Source organism: Asparagus officinalis, chromosome 4 (genome assembly GCF_001876935.1).
Source record: "Asparagus officinalis chromosome 4, Aspof.V1, whole genome shotgun sequence".
Taxonomy (NCBI): domain Eukaryota; kingdom Viridiplantae; phylum Streptophyta; class Magnoliopsida; order Asparagales; family Asparagaceae; genus Asparagus; species Asparagus officinalis.
Window position 1 is genome coordinate 87,606,733 of NC_033797.1, and position 22,024 is coordinate 87,628,756.

The 22,024-nt window shown below is 48.0% G+C and overlaps 1 long non-coding RNA gene across 1 annotated transcript; it reads left to right on the forward strand.

Moving 5' to 3' along the window:
- Positions 4,881-5,308, forward strand: LOC109836234. The gene is made up of 4 exons (XR_002245878.1): positions 4,881-4,919; positions 4,987-5,058; positions 5,131-5,202; positions 5,272-5,308. It is a non-coding gene; the product is annotated as an uncharacterized LOC109836234 (long non-coding RNA).

Below are 22,024 nucleotides of genomic sequence, written 5' to 3' on the forward strand. Positions count from 1 at the left end.
ATCCTATCCGCTCATGTAGCTCGTCGATTCACTTCAGTCGTTCGTCGATATCGATTAGGCTCATGTGGGTCGGATGGTGATGTTCATTGTCGCTCATTAACACTGAACCGTTTGTGGAGACCTATAGGCAATTTTCGATGCCTACAGATACCCCCTCCAAAGTGTTCCGGACTCGTTTCTTTTATAGAAGAGGCCGGAATACTTTGGATGTGATTGGTCTAGCCTTCAGTCGGCATAAGGACCTGTGGTTAGCTTCAAATCTTGGCTCCTTCGATTTTCGGTCTATTCGATGCTTTGACGAATAGCCGAAGTTCTTCCGGCACTGCGTTTATCGCTTGGCCGTCGTCGGAGTCTTGAATTTGTAGCTGATGAATTGAGTTTGGCTCGTGTCATTGGTGTTGACTTTGAACTACCTCCGTCACATCGTGTTGACTTAGGGTTTTGGATCACCGTGTGTTGACTTTTTGTCGCAATGCGTTGACCGGCGTTGACCTAGGGTTACGCGTTGACCGGCGTTGACCCTTAGGGTTTTGAATTGTCATACGTTGACTTTTGTCGCAACGCGTTGACTGGCGTTGACCTTGGGTTACGCGTTGACCGGCGTGGACCCTTAGGGTTTTGAATCGTCGAACGTTGATTGGTGTGGATTTTCATCCTCGAACGTTGACTTTTGTCGCAACGCGTTGACTGGCGTTGACCTAGGGTTACGCGTTGACCGGCATGGACCCTTAGGGTTTTGAATCGTCGAACGTTAATTGGTGTGGATTTTCATCCTCGAACGTTGACTTTTGTCGCAACACGTTGACTGGCGTTGACCTAGGGTTACGCGTTGACCGGCGTTGGCCTTTAGGGTTTTGAATCGTCAAACGTTGACTTTCGTCGCAACGCATTGACCGGCGTTGACCTAAGGTTACGCGTTGACCGGCGTGGACCCTTAGGGTTTTGAATCGTCAAACGTTGACTTTGCTCACAACCCGTTGAGTGGGGTTGACCTAGGGTTACGCGTTGACCGGCGTCCACCCTAGGGTTTTGATTCATCAAAGGTTGACTTTTGGCGCAACGCATTGACCGGCGTTGACCTAGGGTTACGCGTTGACCGGCGTTGACCCTTAGGTTTTTTGAATCGTCAAACGTTGACTTTGGTCGCAACGCGTTGACTGGCGTTGACCTAGGGTTACGCGTTGACCGGCGTGGACCCTTAGGGTTTTGAATCATTACATATTGATTTGTGTGAATTCATCAACATATCCAACAATCGGCGAAGAATCGGCGTGATTCGGGGTTCAGAAAAAGGTTCGGGGGGTCAAAACAGACTCAAGACGCCCCGGGGGTGTCCCGACAAAACCGGGACACCCTGGGGTGTCTCGGCTTTGCCGAGACACCCTTGGGGTGTCTCGGTTTTGCCGAGACACCCCATGGGGGTGTCTTGGTTTTCGTGGTCCCCCCCCCTCTTGCTTGGCCTTTTCCTCTTTTGTCTTTTGCTCATGGTCCCCCCCTTCTTTAGTTCAAATTTCAAAAGAGAGAGAGAGTTCCCTCCTCTTTGGCTCAAAACCGAAAATCCCCTCTTCATTTTCGGTTTTGAGATGTCAAGGATCCTGCTACGCTGACTCTTTGCGAGGAGCATTGGCTAACTCTCGACGGGGGAGCTTGTTTGTACATCCCTTCGATTCCACGCCACTATTCTTTCAGTCACTTGAAGGGGCAAGCCGTGGACAGGCAGATGTCTTGGCATCTTACTGAAGATGCTGAGCGGGTTCAGTGCGGATATACAACTCACCACAAGACTCCTGGCTCTAACGGGTATCATGACGTTCGTGGTCTTCGACCCGGGATTATGGGCCTTGATACTGCACCCCCAAGGGAGGTGTCAGCTGCTGCTCCGACTGTGAGCAACCGTCTGGCTCTTCTTGGGAGGCAGTTACCTCCACCGGAGTACAGATGTTATGGTTGGGCTTCCTCACTAGCCAAGGGGTGGTGGGCGCGCATGACTGGTTTTGTCTTAGCGCGCTGGGAGAGGGATCTGAAGAGTAGTGGGTTATATGCACCCATACGAGCTACTATGTACGGCATCCCAGTCAGCTGTCGCCATTTCTTGGCTTTGTTGGAGACTTACATGCCTGACAGCAACACCTTTCTGACCAGCGGTGGTGAGCTAGGGTTGGCCTTGCATGAGATGCATCATGTTTCCTTTGTGAGGAGCATTGGTTAACTCTTGACGGTGGAGCCTGTTTGTACATCCCTTCGATTCCACGCCACTATTCTTTCAGTCATTTGAAGGGGCAAGCCGTGGACCGGCAGATGTCTTGGCATCTTACTGAAGATGCTGATCGGGTTCAATGCGGATATGCTACTCACCATAAGACTCCTGGCTCTGAGGGGTATCATGACGTGCGTGGTCTACGACCCGGGATCATGGGTCTTGATACTGCACCCCCAGGCGAGGTGTCAGCTGCTGCTCCGACTGTGAGCAACCGTCTGGCTCTTCTTGGGAGACAGTTACCCCCATCGGAGTACAGATGTTATGGCTGGGCTTCCTCCCTAGCCAAAGGGTGGTGGGCGCGCATGACTGGTTTCGTCTTGGCGCGCTGGGAGAGGGATCTGAAGAGCAGTGGGTTGTATGCACCCATACGAGCTACTATGTACGGCATCCCAGTCAGCTGTCGCCATTTCTTGGCTTTGCTGGAGACTTATGTGCCCGATAGCAACACCTTCCTGACCAGCGGAGGTGAGCTAGGGTTGGCCTTGCACGAGATGCATTATGTTTCGGGTCTTCCGATGGGGGACTGTCCGTATCAGGAGTACTTCCCTACGAACCAGCAGCTGGAGTGTATGAAGAAAGATACTCCGGACATGTATGACACACTCTGGGATCTTACTTGCCACTACTACACTTCCTTGATCCAAACTTCTCCCCAAGCGAGAAGGAAGAGGCAGATCAGCTTGAAGCAGTTTGCCAGCTACTTGTTCCAGAACTTGGAAGGTGATTCCAGTGCGCCCATTCATGAATTAGACGTGATGACTCCTTCGGCCGTTAATGAGTTGTTGGAAAAGGCTGAGGTTCGTTCCTACACTATCGGCAGTGCTGAGGGGGCTTTTCCCGCGGGGACAAAGTTTCGCTCTTTTCTCCGCCGCGCACAGAGGTCTATAGGGTCCCGGGCGCTATTAGCAGGCTACCTTGCCCTTTGGTTGAAGAAGTGTGTCGTCCCGCACCAACCTTCTGACGCTCTACCCATCGAGGTGCTCTTCCCTGCAGTTCAGCTGGCTTATGGGAGAGAGCTTTCCCTGCTCCCAGCAATGGTTGCTAGTATCCATTGCGGGCTCAGGGGTCTGGTTAGCAGTTTTACACATATGGGTTCTGAACCATCAGCTGAGCTGGTTTGCCCAAAGGTTGAGCTCCCTTACGCATATTTGATGGCGTGGCTCGTTCTTCACCGTCCCGACTTGATGTCGGCCCCCAGCGTTGTTGACATCCCTGTCCCCTTCATGCAATTGTTGGAGCAGAGCAGATGGTTTGGGAGCAAATTTAGTGATGTTCAGCGAGAGCTCCGGGTCCGCAAGAGTTGGGAGTTCTTTAAGTGTTTCCCTCACTTTTCAGGTCGCTATGGCGACGTGCTGGTTGATGAGGAGAAACCTAGAAGTGACCGGACCGTTCTTGACGCTGGTTGCTTCCGGTGGTTAGTGAACATCCGCGTAGGGTATCTCGTCCTTCGGGTGAAGAATCAGTGCCACATAGAGCCTTATCTCCCTTGCCGCTTTGCTCGCCAATTCGGCTATGACCAACTGTATGTTGGGAATCCGAGCCGTAGCCTGCAAGTTGAGGGAGGATTGATTGATGGCGTACGAGCGTGGTTATGGACGATGGTGGGCTGCACCGGGGCCCATTTTGCTCTTCCTTCGTATAGGCGTAAGCCACTGATCACTTTCCTCAGCTGCAAGTGGTTCCTTTCTGCATATGAGTCCATCAGCGTGAGGAGCCTCTCAGAGTTGCAGTCCGAGTATGCGGTCCGGGCTGCTATGATGGCTGGTCGCAAGGCTGAGCTTGCTCAGAAGCGGAGAAAAGGGCATGCCAAATCTCTTCTCTCAGACGAAGAAGAGCTCCTCCCTACGGATGATGGTGATGAGACCTCCGAGGAAGAGTATGTGGATGCAGATACCGGCAGAGGGGATCTCGATACCGGTTTGTCCCGTCTCTTTTAATTTTCCTTTTCCATAAATGACAGCTCTTTTTCATTGAAATGGCTATTGTCACTTTAGGTAGGACAGCCGATGATCATGAGCCACCAGCTCCTACACACGTTGAAACATGTGATAGGCCTACGCATGTTCGACCCGTTGGCCCTCGGAGGGTTGGTGCCCCGAAGAGGAAGAAGACCGCCCATAAGCCCCATGACGGTCAGCGTCCCTGCGGAGTGGACTTAGGGAGCACCGCCGATGGAGGGGGAGGTAACATTCAATTGCTCTTGCTTCAAGGTTGCTTACCTTTTGGGATTTGTAACCATGTTTTGTGCTCCAGGTTTCTTCGAAGAGGGCGAACTCCCACCGGGTTCGGCGTCCCCTGGTGTTGACAACATGGATTGCTTTGTGCAACAAATGTGCGACGCTTTTCACGATGGGTCTTTGGGTATCGACCTTAACATCGATCTTGAGCAGATAAATAATGTTGAGCCCACAATTCCTTATTCAGGTATATCCACATCCAATGTCATTTTCCTTAAGCAAGGGGAAGGAAGATTTCCCGTTTTTGCTGAAAGTATCTTCTCGAGCTTTCCTCATCTTTCAACATTCAGGTTACCCTGTAGATGTTGCGATGGAGGGGCCAAGCTTCTCGAAGCCGGATGCCGGCTTATTAGCTTACATGCTGGCTGAGCAGACTTCCAGAGGGACCGAGAGACCATTCTTCGGGAACGATTCATCTACCGGTATATATCTGATTTTCTCCCTCTTGCCCGATATTTCATATGACTAATGAATGATTGATTATCGCAGCGTCTACCATTGGAGTTAGCCCGGTATCTATCCCTGGCATATCCAGTTTGCCTCAGAGCGACGGGCTTGCAGGTATGTATACGATTCAGGGATATTGTACTTTCCTATGTTTATCTGTCTTTTGACTAATGAGTGCAATCATAGGACCAGCCGCTAGGACTGATTCTCATATGACTCCTGACATCCCTCAAATGCCCGCGGATAATGGATCTACAGGTATGCAGATCCCAATTCTTCTTATTCGTCTAAATTTTCATTTTGACTAATAAGAGAGTGTCATCATAGGACCAGCAGCTTGGGCCGATACTCTTATGACTCTTGGCATTCCGGCTGCATCTGAGGACATGGGGATTGCAGGTATTCATACGACCTTTTTATCCCGATTCTCCTTATTTGTCCAAATTTCCATTTGGGTTAACATAGGAATGTCACTGTAGGACCAGGCGTTCAGCCTGATACTGCTACAGTCCCCGGGGTTGAAAATCTTCATAGCAGTGGTGCCTCCCCGTCTTTGCCGAGTGGTGCGAGCAATCCGCCTGCAGAGGTTGATATACCCTTTTCTGCTTCTGTCTCAGAGCCCGTTGGACCTCAACCCGAGGGGACATCCGTTGGCGTCGGTATGTTCAGAACTTGCCTTTTGACTTTCCTTTCCATATTCGATAGTTCACTGAGCTTCCAATCGATCTTCCCTATATGAGCGTGTCCGTAGCCTTTTGGTCGATACCGATCCTGACAGAGAGGCTTTCCGTACGGACCTCAGTTTCTTCACCGCCTTCTATAATGGCTTGATCGAGAAGCTTCTTCACCGAGGAGGCGGCTTTGATCAGTTCCGGTGTTCCTTCTCTCGCCACATGACGATGATGAGGGAAGAAGGATATCCGGAATTGGCTGATTTCTTCACTGCTGATTTCGCCGCCCTGGAGTCAGAGATACGAGAGTTGAAGGAACTGGAGGTTACCGGGGCTTCTTCTTTCGTGTCCTCTGAGTTGGAGCATAGGATGGAGCAGTGGCGTGAACTGAGATCTTCCGTCGGGCGTGAGCTTCAGTCACAACATGGCGAGGAAGGATAGGGAGAAAGCTGAGTTACTCCGCTCCTTGGACTCGAATCGCGAGGAAGCGACTAGGTTGAAGGAGGCCTTGAAGCGCGCCGAGGAATCCGCCGTTCTTATTGCAGATGACCTGATTGGACTAGAGCGTTCTCGTGACCAGGTACTTGAGGAGCTCAGATCTACTCAGGAGGAACTGATGAAGTTGAAGAGTGAAGCTGCGGAGATTTTGAGCTGTTTCGAAGACTCCGTTCGAGCTGATCTGCAGGCAGAACTCGAGCGGAGTTATGTAGATAGACTCTTTAGCTTAAAGTCTCACATTCTCAGCCGTCAGATGCCTTCGGGCTAACGAGCCTTTTGTTGTATGCTTTTAACTCAGTCTATCAATGGAAACCCCGCATTTACTTCTTCTGTGATTTCTCTGTATTTTTTCCGAATGACAGATTTATGGGATTTTTGGCAAACCCCCAGCCATCAACGGGTTTGATGTGCCTTTACCGATCACCGTTTGAATCGGGCTAGCATGTGGATTGTCTAGATCCGTTCCACACGTAACGTTGTGCTAAGAGAGTAAACTCTCTGAGACTTGATGCTATGACTTTGATAGGCTTCATCTTTCTCACGGGAATAGACTACCCGGCAACGTGTGTTAGGCGTTGACTTATCCCTACTTAGGCTTCGGGATGAAATTCCCCAGGTTTAGATCCTGGTGTCTTTTTTCAACTGGTGAAAGACTAACCCGGCAACGCGTGTTAGGCGTTGACTTTGGGATTTTTTGGCAAACCCCCAGCCTTCAACGGGTTTGATGTACCTTTACCGATTACCGTTTGAATCGGGCTAGCATGCGGATTGTCGAAATCCGTTCCGCATGTAACGTTGTGCTAAAGGAATGAACTCCCTTAGACTTAATGCTACGACTTTGAATACGTAGACTTTGCCATTGTCACGGGAATAGGCTACCCGGCAACACGTGTTAGGTGTTGACTTATCCCTACTTAGGATTCGGGATAAAATTCCCCATGCACCAAGTGCGCGGATTGGAAGTTGAAAGTTGTGTCAAAATAGGAGAGGAAGAATTTTATATTCTATCTCCCGGTGCTGAAGAGGAAGAATTTTATATTCTATCTACAGCTGGAAAGGAAACTCGAGGTGGGATCCCCACCCCCAGAATCCGAAAGGATGAACTGGGAGTGGGATTTCCACTCCGAGCATCAGAAAGGATGAACTGGGAGTGGGATTTCCACTCCGAGCATCAGAAAGGATGAACTGGGAGTGGGATTTTCACTCCGAGCATCAGAAAGGATGAACTGGGAGTGGGATCTGAAGAGGAAGAATTTTATATTCTATCTTCGGCCGGAAAGGGAACTTGAGGTGGGATCCCCCACCCCCAGAATCCGGAATGATGAACTGGGAGTGGGTTCTCCACTCCGAGCATCGGAAAGGTCCGAGGAGAGGAAGAATTTTATATTCTATCTCCCGGTGCTGAAGAGGAAGAATTTTATATTCTATCTACAGCTGGAAAGGAAACTCGAGGTGGGATCTCCACCCCCAGAATCCGGAAGGATGAAACTAAGAGTGGGATCTCCACTCCGAGAATCGTAACAATTCGGATAACCCTAACTGTCGGAAGGTTTGATTACCCGATTTGGAAGTGGACCTCTCGTTCATTGGGGGAATCGAGAGGAGATTTTGGCTGTGGCCCTAACTGTATGAATGTTTGACCAAGCAGGAGTTTGAGACGACCTAACTGTCGGAAGGTTTGATCGCTCGATTTGAAGGTGGACCTCTCGTTCATTGGAGGAATCGAGAGGGGATTTTGGCTTTGGCCCTAACTTTTATAGGTTTGACCAGAAAGCGAAGAGAGTGGAATACGGGTAGCAAAGAAAGTGCCAACTCGTATTACCACTCGAAGGGAGACTTTATTGTTAGGCGTTTAGGACCTAGCACGTTGAGTCTGAGAAACGCCAATGACTGGCAGTTGGGAATGTTGGTGAGTCCACTGTCGTTTGATTTGATCAGCGGATGGTTTGGTGAGGAAAGATTAACCTATCAGAGGATTGGATCTCATCTCACAAAGATAACTCATAAGAGTTGGAGAATTCTGACTTTCAGAGTTCGAATGCAGAATTCTTATTCGTCAATTCCACAATGACCGGGTTATCCCTAAGAATACCTATGTGGTATTCTTCCGGGAACTTCCCGATGCATTGGTCATCCTGAAGATACTAAGGATAGTATTTTTTCAGGAATTTGCCGTTTATCGGCATCATGAGCCGGTCGCCGTCTTTGGTGACGAGGCGATAGGCGCCACTCGAGTAGACTGTCTCCACCACGAATGGTCCCTCCCATTTGGGTTCGAATTTACCCTTCTTCTTGGAGTTAAGGATCATAGGCCGTTTCACAGCTAGAACCAAATCTCCTTCTTTGAAACTCCTTTGTCGAACCTTTTTGTCGAAGGCTCGAGAAATTCTAGCTTGGTAAAACTCAATATGCTGTTGAGCTTCCAGGCGCTTTTCATCGAGCCTCTCGAGTTCTTCGAGGCGTTTCTGATGTTGTTCTTCGGTCGACATCTGGGTTGAAAGAGCGATCCGAAGAGATGGTATTTGGATCTCCAATGAAGAACAGCTTCACATCCGTATACCAGGGAATATGGGGTTGCTCCTGTTGGTGTGCGCACCGTGGTCCGATAGGCCCATAGAGCTGCGCCAAGCTTGTCATCCCAGTCTCAATTGTTAGTTTTCACGATCTTTGACAAGAGTTTGATAATGGTCTTGTTGAAGGCTTCAGCTAATCCATTCGCTGTAGGATTATAAGCCGTCGACGAGATGTCCTGAATTTTAAACTTTTCGCAGAACCTTATGAAGGCGTTGCTGACAAACTGAGGACCGTTGTCATGTATGATTCGTCTTGGGACACCATACCTATAGATGATGCGGTGCTTAATGAATCCAATGACGTTGCTCATTTTAACTTCTCTGAGTGGAACTGCTTCGGCCCATTTGGAGAAGTAATCGGTGATTGCCAGGATGAACCGGTCGCCTTTAACTGACGGAGGATTTATAGGACCAACAATGTCCATTCCCCAAGTCTCGAACGGCCATGACGTAACCGACGGATGCAGGTGCTCCGGAGGTTGGTGTACATAATTCCCGTGTATTTGACATGCATCACACTTTCGGGCATACGTAATTGCATCACTCATCATGGAAGGCCAGAAATACCCCATTCTTCTGATGCGGTCATAAAGCTTAGGACCAGGTTGATGTGCGCCCCTTTGACTGATGGGGGATTTATAGGACCAACAATGTCCATTCCCCAAGTCTCGAACGGCCATGACGTGACCGAAGGATGCAGATGCTCCGGAGGTTGATGCACATAATTCCCGTGCACTTGGCATGCATTACATTTTCGGGCATACGCAATCGCATCATTCATCATGGAAGGCCAAAAGTACCCCATTCTTCTAATGCGGTCATAAAGCTTAGGACCAGGCTGGTGTGCACCACACTCTCCTTCGTGCGCCTCCCTAAGGACCTCTTCAGCTTCTTTGGTTGATAGGCAACGCAATAGCAACCCATCGTACCCCCTGCGGTATAGCGTTCGATTCTCCGTATTGTAGTAGAATCTTGGTGCTCTTCGCCGGATTGACTCTCTTTCCTTTACATCTTCTGGCAAGATTCCATGCAAGACGTAGTCGATGATGGGGAAACGCCAATCTCGTGGTTCGAATTCGACTTGAGTAGCATGTACCTCTTGAACTTCTTCTTCCTCGGCATCTTCACTGTAAAGCGGCACTAGGAGTTGGTGAGTTCTTACCGTAACAAACTGCTCTGTTTCGGGAGGCTGCACCAGTGACACGGCCAATGCTGCTAACGCGTCTGCATAAGTATTCTGTAGTCGTGGAATATGTTCGATAAAGAATCCTTCAAATGATTCCGCTATCTCCACTGCCATCTTATGGTAGGGTATTAAATCCTGGCTTCGGACTTCATATTCCCCTTGAATTGACTATCAGCAGAGAATCGCCGAAGGCTTCGAGATACTCAACCCCCAGCTCCTTAGCGAAGTTGAGTCCTATAATCAACGCGTTATACTCCGCTACATTATTCAAGCATGGCTCGGTTAGCGAGTAGGCGCGAGTCATCACGTGTTTTCCCGGGGAAACTAAAACTACTCCAACTCCGGAGGAGATTTTAGAACTTCCAGGAGCACTTGCAACATGAGTTGCTCGCGAAGCGCCGTCGAAGTATAAACGCCATACTTGTTGGTGTGAAGTTGCGTTGACTTCTTAGAGATGACGTAAATGGTCTGCCCGACCAGATAATGTCGCATCTTCTGAATGGCGAACACCAAGGCGAGGCATTCCCTCTCAATCATAGGATATCGAGACTCGGCGCCCACCATGGTTCGGCTCAAGTAATACACTGCCTGCTCGTGACCGTTATCGTCATCTTGTGCAAGTAATGCACTTAATGAGTTGCTCGTCGCCTTGACATAAATCAAGAACGGTTTGCCCGATTTCGGTGCAACGAGTACGGGAGGTTTTGAGAGATATTCTTTAATGCTCTCGAATGCTTTCTGACAGGCTTCATCCCATACAAATGATACGCCCTTCTTTGCGAGCTTGGAGAATGGTTGGCATTTTCCTGAGAGGTTCGAAATGAACCGACGGATGTAAGCCAATCGTCCTTGTAATCCTCTGAGCTCCCTGAGGTTCCTCGGAGGTTGTAATTCATTGATCGCCTTTACCTTATCAGGATCGATGTGGATACCTTTGGTGGTGACGACGAATCCCAGGAATTTGCCACTCGACATTCCGAGGAAAGACTTAGTAGGATTCATCTTCAATTGATGGGCTCGCATCAAGTCGAACATGGTCTTCAAGTCCTTAATGTGATCTTTTTTATCACGACTTTTCACGACCAGATCATCTACGTAGCATTCGACAGTCTTTCGGAGATGCTCCTGAAAGATCTTTGACATAGCTCGTTGATATGTAGCACCTGCATTCTTCCAGCCGAAGGGCATAACCGTGTAGCAGAAGACGCCGAGAGGCGTTCTGAATGCAGTGTGTTTTTCATCATCTGGATGCATCTTGATTTGGTTGTAACCAGAGAAGCCATCCATGAAAGACATCCTCTCGAACCCACACGTATTGTCGATGATAACATCCGTGATGGGGAGGTGAAAATCGTCTTTTGGGCAAGCAGTGTTGAGATCCCAAAAGTCGATACAAATCCTAACCTTCCCGTTCTTCTTAAGGACCGGGACGATATTAGCAAGCCATTCTGGATGTTGCTCCTCTCGAACGAAGCCCGAGTCAATGAGCTTCTTAACTTCGGACTCGATTGCCTCCATCATTTGCGGACGAAACCGTCTTTGTTGTTGTTTGACAGGTTTGACATCCGTCTTGACATTGAGACGATGCACTGCTACGTTTGGATCGAGCCCTGGCATGTCTTCATAATTCCAGGCAAACACATCGATGTACTCCCTGATGAGAGAGATCAACTCTTCTTTCTCTTCGGGCGGGAGGCTATCGCTAATGAATATAGGCTTCGGATTATCTTCGCTGCCCATATTTACCTGGAGTACTTGATCTTCGGTAGGAGGTTCTCTTTGTTCGAACCTATCACCATATTGCATGTTTAGGTGATGAACCCAAGGATCTTCCCATGTCGGCATCTGGTCGTCTTCCTCTATTGTGGTAGGATCGACCGTGACCATGTTCGACATCAGCTTCTTGAACATCTCACCGATGCTAGAATCAGAATCCCAAGCTGAGGGATCGGATGAGCCTCCATTTCTAGCTTTGTTAGCAATTTGATCGATGATTTGTCAGCAACATTCATCGTCGGATGAGGAGACATAACCGAGACCTCTCTTGTGACGATAATAATCATCGGGTTTTCCCTTCGGTACATAGGCCATTCGAGGCGGAACTCATGGACCTCGACCAAAGAAGAGACCCTCTCCGAGTGTGAAATCATACCCATACCTTTCCATCATATCGCGCGCTTTTGCGTCATATCTAAATAGATGAGGGGCAGGTTTATCTTCATCACCTTCTTCTTCTAAGAAGTGATCGGGTATCGGAGCTTCTTTTCCTTTGCCGTAGACGACTTCTTTCCCACTCCATCTTCCCGCGGGGATGACAAGCGTCGCTCTGCATGGATCTTGTACCTGCTTTTTCGTCAGACAAAATGACTGAAGAGGCATATACAAGTCAGGGTTATCATAAAGCTCTTTAGTGACGTCATCAAGACACATCGAGTACTTTAAATCATCGTTTATTGATAGTTCTTCGGCAAGTCGCCAATTACAACTATTTTCCGATGATTTATCATCGTCAAGATTGATTACAATGGGTACAATGTCATTAAGCACAAAACCACCATTATAATCAAACCCAGTTTCGGTGTCAGCTTCCTCTCCGCTGTCCGTTCCTTGGGCCGGTGATTCAGTATCGGATTCAGCGCCGTATAAAAGGGAATCGCTGAAATAGTTTTCCAATCCCTTAAACGGTTGCTTATCCGCGACCACCGTCTTGACCTCATTATTTGAGTCTATGTACTTGAGGCATTGATGCAGAGTTGACGGAACTATAAGGTTACCGTGGATCCAAGGTCGACCCAACAGTAAGTTATAGGACGTTTCTGCATCAATTACGTAGCAAGTAACTTCTGATTTTAAATCTCCGATCTGGCACTTGATTCGGATCTTCCCCAAGGGTCTAGACCCGCTGGTGTTGAATCCATAAATCGTCGTGCCAGTGGAGGCTAATTTACTTGTCGGGATTCCGAGATGATGCATCAATCGGAATGGCATGATGCTGACAGCGGAACCCGGATCAACTTGGATCCGGTTGACCATGCTGGAGCCAATGTGCCCGGTAAAATATAAGGGCCGATCATGCTTCGAGTTCTTCGTTTGCATATCTTCCTTGGTGAAAGAGATGCATGGAAAATGATGCGCCGCTAGATTGCAGTGCTGAGCTGACGGCTCTGGCCCTTCAGGAGATGGCTTGATTTGGGTCAGAAAAGCTTCAGAATTGCTCAAGGCCTCTTGTAGTGCCTTCCTTGTATCCTTTGAGAGGCGCAACAACTCGTATAGAGTTATCCTAGCCGGGATGTTGGCCAATTGCGCCATGATGTCGAAATGAGGTGGAGAGCTCGCATTTCCCGGTTTGTCTCTTCCAATAGTCTGATTGAATCGAGACTGCCTCGGGTTCTGGGTCTCCTGACGTAAAGGCTCTTTCCCCTTTTCTTTCTGCTGGATTCTTTCCGTAGCCGCAGGCGTCGGGGGGATTGCTGCTATTCCCAATTCTGCCAATGTCTTGGAAGGAGGAGTGTTGGTACCTAATTGTTCGGAAGCATCCGGGTACTTGTAGTGATACTCGTTACCGCTCCGAGTTGCAAGGGCTTCCTGTTCATCTTCAGAAAGTGGGAAGGTAGGAATTTCTTCGTCGTCTCTTCCTGGAATAGCGGACACCCCATAACAAGATTTACCTTTCCCTTTTGACTTCTTCTTGGAAGAGGTCCCAGTCCACTGTTCGTCTCCGATCAAATCCGGATGAACCCAAAGAATTTCGCCATTAGGGGCTGTGTGTGGCACAAGCCCTTTTTGGCGCTGCTTGTGGGGATCATCGTTCACCGTCTTTACTGCTGCCTTTATAACTGGCTCAAGCTGGAACTGGTTTACGGGAAAAGAGCCGAAGCTAATCGTCACTGCATTCGCACCCACTTTCTTCTCCTTTGGCTGCTTCATGGTGATGACCCCAACATCGATGACAGCTTGGATTTTGTCTTTAAGAGCATAGCATACCTTGGTAGGATGATGCACCGCCCTATGGAATGTGTAGTATTTCGGATCATTGACTCTCTTGGCGTCTTCCTGATCCTGAATTGGAGGCAATTTGATCTTGTTGTTCTCGACGAGGTACTTGAAGATACCAGGAACTTCGTCCTCTCTGAATGAATAAACTTTCGGGAACTTTGGCTCCGAAGCTTTCGGCCTCGGGGTCTGCTGTTGCCACCTTGGTTGTTGAGGCGCCTTTTGCTGCTGCTGTTGCGGTTGCGCCTGCACCTCGAACGTTTGATTAGCGTTCACGGCATTTGCGTGCGCTTTTCCTTTACCCCTAGGGGTGAAGTTCGGTTGCGGAGCGTTATTTGCTATTTGGCCCCTTTCCGCCTTCTTCCTTTTGAGGAATCGTTCGGCTCTTTCTCCTCGCACCTTCAGGTCCTTCCAGGTCTTTGATGGCGCCGTTCCCATAGATTCAAGGATATCTAAGGTGAGATTGTTGTGACAGGTCTCCAGGATGAAATCTTCGCTGACCGGGTCCCTGCAATTCATCGCTTTATTTCGAAACCTTTTCACAAAGTTTTCGACTGTCTCACCATTTTTCTGTTTCTCCTCAAACAGAGTGCTGATCGAGACCTCAGTGTCATCATCAAAGAAGTTCGTCAAGAACATGTCTTCCATGTCGTCCCAACTGCCAATGCTTCCCGGCTTGAGGCGACGATACCAATCGAAGGCCGCTCCGCGAAGAGTGCCAACGAATGACCGTACCATCAAGGGTTCGTTGCCGGAGATTGTTCCTAGGTGAGACTTGAAATATATTAAATGTTGGGTAGGGGAACCCTTTCCATCAAACGGCGTAAAGTTAATGAGATTGAACTTTGCCGGATATGGAATTGATTCCCACTCCCTTGGATATGGACACGGTATACCTGACCTTTTTACCTCTTGAGCATTCATCAACGCATTGATTTTGCTCTCCAAGTCTTTCATCTTTTTGTCTTCACTCGTTTTTATCTTCGAGTGGTTTTGGGGAGAGGTAATGTAGTCTTCTTTGGCATTATCATCTACAGGACCACTTCCGTTGTCGTTGTTGACAGGGGGAATAATTATGTTGACATTATTCCCCTCCCGCTCATGCTCCTCTTGATTCTGATGATTGGGTCGAGTGGGCTCTTCTTGATGATTTGTCAGAGTTGCGATTTGCTGGTCATGCATTTCCCTCATCTGCTGCATGGCCATCTCCATCTCGAACTTGAAAGCTTCTTTCTGCCGAGCTAGGGTGTCTTCAAGCATCTTGTTCATTTGTTCGGCACTGATCATGAGTACTTCGCGGGGTTGTCCTTCGCTGGGTACCGTGTTGTCCGAAGCGATCGCGGAGCCGGCATCTGATGCTTCATCTTCTGACGGTAATCTTGTCCGGACCCTACCATAAGTCCCTCGTGTAATGGTTCCGGACTGCAGGTGAGTTAGATACCAGGGTACCAACGGAATTGACTCGGGATTATCCCCTGTCGATGCTCCCTTGCTGGCCATGTTGATGGTGACCTTCGGGAATTCCCCGTCTTTGACTACCCTTCTTCTTCTTCGGAAACGCTTAGGCTTAGCTTCAGACGTTCCGGTGGAAATTCTGTCGAACACCGAAATTCTCCTTGGGGTTTGAGCACAGCAGCATTCTGATAGCACTGCCTTGATTATGTTGGCGCACGGGCAGCGAGACTCCATGTCCTGCACATACTTCTTTCGAGATTTCCCCATACCACCAGCTCTATAGTACAGCTCATCAGCTTGGTAACTGGAGCAACCTATAGAGTGTTGGCATGTGTTCCTCGGTAAAACACCATCATCCTCAGATGAGTGTGCTTCCCTTTGGGCATGGGATGCTTTGTTAGCTTTTTCAAAAGTGGCTCGTTCAAGTTTACGTTTTTGTGAACATAAAAATTGAACGGGCTCTTGTATTTCGACTCGCGATCCGATGTGGTCGGTGATAGGGGCTTTCCCTTTGTCATCTTTCTTGGGGGGATTAATTCGACCCCCAGTTTGATTCGAAACTTGGGGACCTTTCAACGGACCCAATCGCTCCTTGATAGGTACTTTACCTCGATTCCCTGGTAAGGGACCGAGGCGACCTTTCACAGGAACCTTGGATGTTGAAGGATCTGAGTTCATACCTGACCCCACCGGAGGTGCCGGGGTAAGGGGAACGGGACTTGGCTTTGGTGAAGGTTGGGCAGCAACTTCTTCAACTCCTGTCTTAGGCGTTGGTTTCGCCTTCAGCATCCATACTCGCTTGAGCTTTGGCGGAGTTTTGACCACCTCTTGTTTCTGCATCTCCTCTGCTTTCTACAAGAGAGCTCAGGCATGCGCAAGCAGTGCGCGGCGCTTCTTGATTCTCTCTTCAAGGGTGGAGTGATTCCTTGTAACACGCACCCACTTGTTCGTTTCTGCTTTAGAGGAGGGGCTGGTTACGTACCGTTGTTGCTCTTGGCGTTGTCTCGATTTGAGATCTTCATTGTAGCGAACCTCATCCATAGGCTCCAATGCCTTGGCCATTTGACGAGCAAGACGCTGACGCCGCCTTTGGAGTGCCCTCTTTGATACAGCTGGAGCGCCTTCAGTAGCCACCTTCTTGGGGGAGGAGATGCCCAGATCTGCGATCTCGACCACGTTGGGCGACGCGGAGATGCCACGTGGTGCAAGTGCAGCGATGGCCAAGGGATCTTGGGTCTTTGAGCCGAGGGTCCCGCGAACGACTCTGGAGGAGGATGCCTTCTTTCGCCTACTTGGAGAGGCGGATCTGGAGGAGGAGGAAGAGAGGTACTCTTCGAACTTCTGCTGGTCGATCTCGTACTCGACCTCTTCATTCACCCGGATCTTGAATGTCGGTTGCGTCACGACGGCGTCGGTTGCGATGCCGTTGGCTCCCACTGTGGTCGCCAGTTTGTTTTCGGTGAAAGTCGCTGTTTTCATTGCTTTTGAATCTGTTACAACTTTAAACGTTATAACAAGAATGCAACAAAACAAAGATTACAACTTTTCAAAAATAAACACGAGATCCCGTTTTGGTGCGGTCTCGCTTGCGTGGGTCTTTGGCCTGTGACGGGGATATTGATATCCGTGGACCACCGGGGCAATCAGATCCGGTCCGGATAAATCGGACAGAGTTTCGTCGATCCGCGTGAGATCTAGAAACTTCTAATCCAGAAATATCGGACAGAGCTTCCTCGATCCGCGTGAGATCTAGAAGCTATAAGCGTATACCTCGGCTAAAGCGAGGTATTAGCTCTTCTTAGTATTAACGCTAAAGGCTAATACTAAGGATCAGATGAGAACGGGTGATGAAGACTGGTGTAGACCTCTCCTCCTCGGTTGAAGCGCTCGATCACTGTTTGCTGCAACAGAGCTTCGCCAAGGCTCTCCAAAAATCCAGATCATTCCAAATGAGGTAAGGGGGTCTATTTATAGGCAAATGGGGGCTTGGGGCGTCTCCACGAATCCGAGACACCCCAGGGGTGTCTCCACAGATCTGAGACACCCTTGGGGTGTCTCCAAGAATCCGAGACACCCCTAGGATGTCTCGGAATTTCCGAGACACCCTTGGGGTGTCTCGGAAATTCCGAGACACCCCTAGGGGTGTCTCGGATTTTCCGAGACACCCCTGGGGTGTCTCGGAATTTCTGAGACACCCCTGGGGTGTTTCGGAACTCCGAGACGTCCGTAGGTGTATTTGATCGTTTTCCCCCGTAGATTCTTCGTACGAACTCGGATTTGAGTGATTCTGGGTGCGTTGGATGCGTGACGAAGAGTTCGATCCGCTCTGATGGTTGGATTGTCTTTAGAGTGGTCGAGGCACGGAGGGCATTGTCCTTTTTGTGAGCAGTGCCGGGCTTCCGATTGGCACGGGTCTTCGTTGTTCCGAAATCCTATCCGCTCATGTAGCTCGTCGATTCACTTCAGTCATTCGACAACGTCAATTAGGCTCATGTGGGTCGGATGGTGATGTTCATTGTCGCTCATTAACACTGAACCGTTTGTGGAGACCTATAGGCAATTTTCGATGCCTACAGAGAGGTGAAAAGGACCGACATTCCATGTCCCTATCTAAGAGAGTGGGATTCAATAACATACCCAGCGAAGTTCAACTTGATTAACTTCACGCTGTTTGACAGGAAGGGTTCGCCCACTCAACACCTAATCTACTTCAAATCCTACTTGGGTATGATCTCCGACAATGAAGCCTTGATGGTTCGGTCATTCGTTGGCACCCTTCGTGGGTCCGTCTTCGATTGGTACCGCCGTCTCAAGTCTGCAAGCATCAATAGTTGGGATGACCTGGAGAATCTATTCCTCGCTCACTTCTTTGATGATAATGCTAAGGTGTCAATCAGAACACTCTTCGATGAGAAACAAGAAAATGACGAGACGGTCGACAACTTCGTCAAGCGCTTCTGGAATAAGGCGATGAATTACTAAGATCCGATCACAGAGGATTTCATCCTCCAAACCTATCACAACAACCTCTCTTTGGATGTGTTGAAAGTTATGGGAGTAGCACCATCCACTACCTGGAAAGAGTTAAAGGTGCGCGGCGAAAGGGACGAACACTTCCTCAGAAGGAAACAAGCCGAGAGAAGACGAACGATGGCTAATCATCCGAATTCAAACTTCGCCTCCCGTGATAAGGGAAAGGCACCTGTAGTAGTTGTAGACGTTAATCAGACATCACAATAACAATCCCGAAGGCAGCAAAAGACTTCGGATACGAGACTTCAAAAAAAGTACTCATTCAAGGATGAAGATGTTCCAGCTATTTTCGAGTCCCTTCTTGAAAATGAAAAGATCAAGCTGCCACCTATCGTAGATCAGAAGGAAGCTAATAATACTGCGGATCCGAAGTATTGTGCGTACCACAGAAGGATCCTTCATCCTACCAAGGCTTGCTTCGCTCTCAAGAATAGCATAAAAACCTTGGTTGAAGCCGGTGTCATAACGCTCAATTAAGTCGAATGAAGACTCCGCCAAGTATAAGAGTATAAACTGCTCCTTCTGACACTCTGAATAGTATACGAGTATAAACTGCTTCTCAATACTCTAATAGGTATATGAGTCTAAACTATTTCCCTTCTTTCACGGAAAGTTCCTAGAGAATCTTATATTCTTAAGGATAACCCGAACATGCGACTGAGGACAACGTACTCCTCATTAGACCTAGTTTTGTAGAGAAAGCTAGGGGTGAATAGTTCATGTAACGAGAAGTTTCCGGAAGAATGTTAAATGTAATATTCTTAGGGATAACCCGATCATTACGAACAAAGTGATAAATACTAAAATCCCACTGTGATTTCCGAACACTCTTTTGTTAACAACTCACAGTCTTCCACCACAAAATCCCCCTCCGATCAGACTAATTGACGGTGAGACCACCAAAATTCCTTTCGGTTAAATCCGCTCAAACTTTCGATGTATCTGTGCACTCAACATCCTCATTGTTAGAGTCCGGACATGGTATTCGGAATTTTAATATCCTGATCCTTGACGAATTGTCAAACCCCTTCGTGTTAAGTTCTTATCACTTGACACCAAGAACCCTCATTAAGTAATCGGTACAAGTTAATACTCCCACTGTGATTTGTACTCCCACTCCCACTGTTTACCTGGTCAAACCTTCTTACAGTTAGGACCACAACCAAAATCCCCTCTCGATTCCCCTAATGAACGAGAGGCCCACAAATCGAGCGATCAAACCTTCCTATAGTTTGGATCGTCTCAAACCTCCCACTCGGTCAAACCTTTCTACAGTTAGGGTCAAAACTAAAATCCCCTCTTGATTTCTTCAATAAACAAGAAGTCCACAAATTGAGCGATCAAACCTTCCTACAGTTAGGATCGTCTCAAAACTCCCGCTTGGTCAAACCTTCCTACAGTTAAGACCAAAACCACAATTCACTCTCGATAAACGAGAAATTCATCTTTAGTTCGGTAATCAAACCTTCCGACAGTTAGGGTTATCCGAATCTTTTCGATTCACGGAGTGGAGATCCCACTCTTAGTTTTACCTTCCCGGATTCTTAAAGTGAAAATCCCACTTTGAGTTTCCTTTTGCTACTGGAGATAGAATATAAAATTCTTCCTCTTCAATTTTAGGAGATAGAATATAAAATTCTTCCTCTTCCGCATCCGGTTTAGTCTTTTACCGATTGAAGAAGACACCAGAATTCAAGTCTGGGGAATTTTATCCCGAATCCTAAGCAGGGGTAAGTCAATTCTTAACACGCATTGCCGGTTAGTTCTTAACCGTAAAAAGAATAAAAACCCACATATTCGACATTGTGACAGGTTGTTATTCATAATGCTAAAATCCGTGCTTCACACGTACGGGGACTTTTATCTTGAATCCTAAGAAGTGATAAGTCAACGTCTAACACGTGTTGCCGGTTTAGTCTTTCACCGATTGAAGAAGACACCAGAATCTAAATCTGGAGACTTTTATCCCGAAGCCTAAGTAGGAATAAGTCAATGCCTAACACGCGAGTAGTCTATTTCCGTGAGAAAGACGAAATCTACGTATTCAATATCATAGCACTAAAAGAGTTAACTCTTTTAGCATAACGTTATATGTGGAGCAGACTTAAACAATCCGCATGCAAGCCCAATTCAAACGGTAATCGGTAAAGGCACGTCAAACCCATTGAAGGCTGAGGGTTTGCCAAAAAACTTGAAGTCTACACCTAATACGCTTCGCCGTTTAGTCTTTTCATGTGAGAAAGACGAAGCCTACGTATTCAATATCGTAACACTAAAAGAGTTAACTCTTTTAGCATAACGTTACATTCGGAACAGACTTAAAAAATTCGTATGCTAGCCCGACTCAAACGGTAGTCGGTAAAGGCTCATCAAACCCGTTGATGGCTGAGGGTTTGCCAAAAATCCTATATATGCAAAAGTCACTGACGCACCAGCCCCATTAGTTGGTCTCGTGACTTGGGCATCCAACAAATTCGGGATAAGATCCACACATGCAGATGAATCAGCTTTAATAGTTGGTCCTGCAGCCTAATATTTAGGATCACCACGCTCTAACGCTTTAAGAGCTTAAACTGTGTAGACTCCAGCAAACATATGAGTACAAACTATGTTAACGCTGATCGGTACGAAACCTAAGGTCAGCGCCGGTCAACGCGTAGCCCAAGGTCAACGTCGTTCAATGTGTTGCGATGTAGCTAATTAGTTCAAAGTCAACTCAATGACACGAGCCAAAATTAACTTATCAATTTTGATTCAAGACTTCGACAACGGTCAGACGATAAACGCGACACTGAAAAAATTTTAACTATTCGACAAAATACTGGATAGACTGAAAAGTGGAGAAGTCAAGAACTGAAGCCAATTATAGGTCATTTGACACCGATTGAAGGTGGGGGTCTATCACATCCAAAGCATTTCAAACTTATCTATAGAAGAACGAGGCTGAAACACTTTGGAGAGAGTATCTGTAGGCGTCTAAAATTGCCTATAAGGTCCCGCACGTAGCTCGAAATGAAGAGTGGACGAATCGAGAAGGTTCACATCAACCAGCTCGCGCGCGTCAATCAGCTCACGCGCGTCGGTAAACATGCGCGCGTCAATCAATTCGCGTGCGTCAGTCAACGAGCGCATGTCAGTCAGCTCGTGCGCGTCAATCAGCTCGCATGCATCAATCAGCTCGGACGCGTCGATCAACACCAAGCGACCGAATGTACTCGTTAGTCAACTTGCGCTCGTCGGTTAGTTCCAAGTATCGTAAAGAAGCTAACAAGCGTATGAATTAAGTTAGCAAATCGTATAAGTCAACAAGACGGTCAAATACGTAAAACGGTGGAAAATACAAGTCCCAAAAAAGTTGGAAAACACCAAACAGTTCAGAAAAAAGACCGAACTACCCGCACCCGTGCGAGTCGAACCGCGCTGACCCGCGGCCGCGCAGGGTCGTAGCCAACCAGCGGGATGTTTCGCGCAGGTTTGACCCCCAGACGCGTTTTTTGACGGTTTTGAGCGGTTTTCTCAGGATTTATCTGTCCAGAGGTTCTTAACTGCCTAGATATCATCTACAAATGTGATTAGGCTGTTATTGACTGAAGATAAGGTCAAATCACTCATTCTCATCCACATACCTGCATCCGGAACCCTATAAATACAAGCCTAGGGCCTCCTTTCAG